Genomic DNA, 5,686 nt, shown 5'->3' on the forward strand with positions numbered 1-5,686 from the left:
CCCGAAAAAGGCGATCCAGGCAAAAGTTAGGGATTAAGCGAATGACTACGTTCTGAGTAGTTCTGAATCTCATCTCGTGCCAATGATTGGAAATTTTTGAAGGATAGGAAACAGTCCAATCACTCTTTCAGAAAGCTGATCATCTGGAGGATCTTGAAGACGGGCAAGTCATAGCAGAATTGGAACCCAATAGAAATCCATTTCATATTGCCATTAGATTAATTTCTGTCTTTATCGTTTGTGCGATTACCTCTTTCCAGGGATTGCTTCTTAATGTAAATGCCTATTCAGAGGCCATTCAATCAATAAAATCATGTTATTCAGTATATCTCTGTTTTCATTTTCATTTTACTGTTTTGTTTGCAAAAATGACGTCCGAATTTTTGATAAACATTGCATCATGACACATAAGGGCTTTACAGGTACATGCTTAATAAACATTTAAAATTGCTGTAAATTTTAAGTGCTTTGGATCGTCTATTCAGAACAGATACCCTCTGGGCATTTCCTTAAAATTCCCTGCAGATGATCGTGAATATCTTCCCCAGTGAAGTCACCAACAGACAAATTCGGTGTCTTATCCCTGCAGAGCTGATCAGAGCGTTGGATTCTTCAATCCCCAGCAGTTTCTCACCACCGTACTTCCCCAAGCGGTTGTTTCAGGACATACACTCCCCAGTAGAGTTGATAGTACCAGACTACATATCCCCAACGGGGTTGACAGTGCCAGACTTTATCTTCCCAGCAGAAGTGGCTGCTCCTTAGAGTTCGATGCCAGATCGATAATCCCAAGGCCAGATCCATGGTTTCTTTCCTTGAAGCAGAACCTCGGCACCGTATCAGTGTTTGCTCCCCTTGCTGAGTCATCTCTCGCAAATCGTGGTTGCCAGAACCATTGTAGCTTTCCTCAGCAGCAGGCTTCCAATGCCATTCTTTCCCCGATCAGAGTCTCGGTATGGCCGGAACACCGCATGGCTAGTCATCTCCCCACAGAGTTCTTTGCGCTGTGCATCTCCAACAGCCTTGCCAAGGTCCAGAAGATGGTGATCATTTCCCCAGTAGATCCCCTTGCCTCAGCTTGGCATTCTACCCGGCATTTCGCATCCCTGCATGTAGAATCATATTGCATTGCATCCTTCCAAATCGCGTAGCATTTCCATTTTCATGATGCATTACGCCATTGAAAAATTCAAACATACGCATGTAAGCATAAAACATTCTAGGTATCCCAAGTGATAAGCTAGAAGTTGTTTCCAGTACTCAGACTGAAGATTGTTCATGACTTACCTTTGTTATCCCCAGCAAGCGTCATTGGCCCATGCGCCGCCTCTGTTATCATTCCCTATTTCTGCCAATGCTGACAGGCATGAAGTTTTCCGATATTCATATCGAAGTGGCATTCAGGCCAGTTTTCCGGTATCCAGACCGAAGTGGCATTCAGGCCAGTTTTCCGGTATCCAGACCGAAGTGGCATTCAGGCCAGTGTTCCGATGTTCAGATCGAAGTCTTTTCCAGTATTCAGACTGATGAGCGGCATTCAGGCCATGTTTATTTCTGTGTTACCATTTATTTTGGTATCCAGGCTAGCATTCCTTTTTCGGTATTCGGACTGACTCTCACCGTACCAGACGGATTCTTCTTTCAAGGCATTGTTACTTCGCTTCACCTCAGTGCAAATTTTTGGGTTTTTATTGTATTCAATCCCTTGATACCTCGAAAGTGCGAAAGTCGCAGCTATCTTCTTTTCGGGTTCCCAGTTGATTGAATAGGGGCAGCTGTAACACCCCAAAATTTGCCCTCCCCATTCATGCATTCATTTTTTAGGCCATTTAGTGTTTCATATTACATTGCATCATGTCAATCGGAATTAGCTCCAAGAAGCTCGAACATCATCCAGGACACTTTGTGGGTTTTATTCAAATGATCAGTCAACACAAGGAAAAGACTTGAGGTACTACCAACAGGGCCAGATGAGGCCTATTCACCGTACAAATCGCCAGGCTGGAAGAAGCAAGAATCTGCTGCTGAGCTGTCAGGCTCGCTAGGCGAGCAGATGCTTCGCCTAGCGAAGAATACTGTCACGCTCGCTAGGCGAGCAGATCCTTCGCTAGGCGAAGGACGCGCATTTCAGAAAATATCAGAAATATTTTGGGCCTGAGCTGTCCTCATTCAAAGCCCACAAGCTGCAAAATTTGGCCTATAAATACCAGAGTAGTCAATGAAATAAAGGGGGAACACTGGCTGAACAGAAAAGACCAGAGATCTTGAGAGAAAGAAACCTAGGAACTACTCTGCAGCAACCTTCAGGCAACTCTGAGAAGTTCACTCCGCCTCACGCAAACCTAACAGAGCTTTACAAATCCAGCCGCGCCGTTCGATCGATCCCTCTCATCAGAGACACTCGCGTGGTTTCCCACTTTATTTGTGGGATACCCCCTGAAGTTTTTATTCTGATTATTCGTGTTGACTGATTTCCTTTGACGATCCAGCTGGAGAGATTTCAGGGTTTCTTGCTCCTTTAACTGCTATAGCTTCGGATCTTTATCCGTGTGGTAATTTTTTCCCTTGCTCGTACTTTATCGCTTTCTTAGCTGGAAGACCTCGATAGGAGGCAATGTTTGAGCCCCTTGGTGGCATTTTACTTCGAGATACTTGTTTTGTGTTTTGTATTCGTATCCCCACATGTAGCGCGGTTCCTTCATCAAGGACTGCCCGTTTGCCCTCGAGCATCCCAAACCCTAAAACCCAAAGCAACACGTTTACTCCTTCTACTACAGGCGAGTAAGTCTCCAAAGGTCGAGCATCCGGTAGATTGTGTAGTGACGTTGTTCGTCCAAAACCCAATCCATAACCCCGTAGTTAGCCGAACTACGGCTTGCTCTGATTCTCATTCCAGATGAGATACGTAGGCATAAGACGCGATGTCTTAGCGAGCACACATCCCCTTAACCCATAGGTCAGCCGAGCTACGAAGAATCTGATTCTCATATTCCAGATGAGATACGTAGGCATAAGACGCGATGTCTTAGCGAGCACACATCCCATTAGCTGTGGAGATGGACTTCTTCAGGAAGACAAACAAGGCCTTGGGATCATCCAGTTCTGAGTTGAGGCGAGTCAAGCAACAGTTAATGGATGCTCATGGTAAATTAGCTGGGTGGCAAGAGCAATGGGATGCATTTTCAACTTCTCGGAAGGCAAAGGAGGAGGAGATGGTGGCCGAACTGACTGGTCAGATGGAGAAATTGAAGACTTTGCTGAAGGAGAAGAACAATGAGCTTCTGTGCGCCCGTTCTACTAATGGTTACATCACAGATCAACTCAATGAGGCTCGAGGACAAATTGAAGAACTCAAGGTGTTGGCAGGTTTGAAGAAATCCAGACTGGAAGAGGTATTCGGAGAAGATGAGGGGAATTACTACAGAGAGCACATCAACGAACTGGGTGGGATCATTCACAAGAGGAATCTGCTTATCCGACGTTTGACAGAATCTCTAGGTCATCCCGACACGGTGGCATTACTGGATGAAGTGAGGAGCAGTCCTTATGGTTTGTACACAGGAGGCTGAGTCCTGATTTTCGCTCCTCCCTTTACTTATTGCTTTGTTGCTGTGTAGTGATGATCCACAGGCTTGTTGTGGAGATCCTCTTTTGATGTATTTTTGGCTAAGGCCCCTTTCCTTGAACTCATTAGTATGATGGTTTCCTTTTATGGCATCTTGATCTCAGAAGTTTATCCATGCCTCGGTCTTCTTGCACTTTCACCTGATGTGAGACTGGAATCAAGGGGTTAGAATACCCCTTTGGAATCGATAAACATGTCATTACATTAACATATTCATTTGCATACCTTGCATAACAGGTGTCGCTGCGGTGTTCTCATATTATTTGGTATTCCACTAGCAGGATAGCTGATTCAGGAATTCACCAGTACGTTACCCGCAGAAACCAGCAGAAAGCTATGGAGGGTCTACAAGCAGAACTTGCTGAGATGAGGGTCCGCATGAACCAATTCATGGATGTGGTTCAGGGAGTAGCTCAAGGACAGCAAGAGATTAGACAAATGATACAAAGGAATCCCGCAACTACTCAACCAGAGGCTGTGATTGATCCTCCAATTGAAGAGGTTAATGGACCCAGCGGACCGGGGCCTATCCCGATCCCACGTAACAACCCTAATCAACAACCCATTCATGATGATCAAGATGATCAATTCACTTTGATGCCGGAGGACTTTGGTTTAGGCCATGGCATGTACCCCATGTTTAGAAGATTAGAGGAGAGACTAAAGGTCGTGGAAGGACAGAATCCTCTGGGAGTAGACGTTGCTGACTTGGGATTGGTCCCAGGCGTGAGGGTCCCACCGAAGTTCAAAGTCCCAGTCTTTGACAAATACAATGGTAGCTCTTGCCCGAAGACCCATGTGCAAGCCTACTTCCGAAAGATGGTTGCATACTCTGATGACGAGAAGCTACTTATGTACTTCTTCCAGGACAGCCTAGCTGGGGCATCCTTGGAATGGTACATGAGGCTGGATAGAGCCCACATCCGTTGCTGGAGGGATTTTGCGGAGGCTTTCGTGAAACAGTATCAGTATAATGCGGACATGGCTCTAGACAGAACTCAACTTCAGAATCTGTCTCTCAAAAGCAGTGAGTGCTTCAGGGAATACGCTCAACGCTGGAGGGAGACAGCTTCCCGTGTTCAGCCTCCCATGTTGGAAAAGGAAATGGCCAACATGTTCATGAATACGCTGCCCGGACCTTACCTGGAGCGTCTGGTGGGGTGCAATGCCTCCAACTTCGCTGATGTGGTCTCTACCGGAGAGAGGGTGGAGAATTACCTGAAGACCTACAAGAGCCACAACGGAGGTGGATCTTCATCAGGGGTAAAGAAGCCATTTATGGGAGGACAGAAGCAGAGGGAGGGGGGTGTGAATTCTGTGTCTTCATATCAAAACAGGGATAACCGGAGGAATAACTTTCAAAACTATCACCAGCAATCATATGTTGCAGCTGTGACCATTCCGGCTGCAACACCACTACAACAACAACAACCACAACGTCAACAAATTCAGTATCAACAACCACAACAACCAGGTAACAGACCCGTCTATCAACAGAGGCAGAGGATGATGGACCGGTGTTTCGACACTCTTCCAATGTCGTACGCTCAGCTGCTTACAAGTATTCAACAACTACAACTTGTGCAGTTACGCACTCTGGCTCCTCCTGTTGGTAGACTTCCGGTGGGTTACGATGCCAACGCTAGGTGTAGCTTCCACTTTGGGGCACCTGGCCACAATATTGAGAACTGCAAAGCTTTTAAGCACGTAGTTCAGGACCTCATAGATTCAAAGGCTATCAACCTTGCACCGGCTCCTAATGTCGTCAACAATCCCATGCCACAGCATGGTGGTGCAAACGTTAATATGCTGGAGGGAGAAGCCAAGTCTGCTAAGAATGTGTTGAAGTTGAAGACTCCGTTGTTGGAAATTAAGGAATGCTTGCTGAAGGCCGATGTTTTCCCCGGTTGTGGGAAGGGTTGTTTGGATTGCGCTACACAGGGCAAGGGTTGCTTGAAGCTGCAGCAGGGTATCCAGGTCTTACTTGACAATGGTATCCTCCAAGTTGAAGACTTGTCTGTCAAAGAATTTGCTGAAGGGGTAGTTGGAGAGGTGTTTGAA

Source organism: Lathyrus oleraceus, chromosome 5 (assembly GCF_024323335.1).
Source record: "Lathyrus oleraceus cultivar Zhongwan6 chromosome 5, CAAS_Psat_ZW6_1.0, whole genome shotgun sequence".
Classification (NCBI taxonomy): Eukaryota; Viridiplantae; Streptophyta; class Magnoliopsida; order Fabales; family Fabaceae; genus Lathyrus; species Lathyrus oleraceus.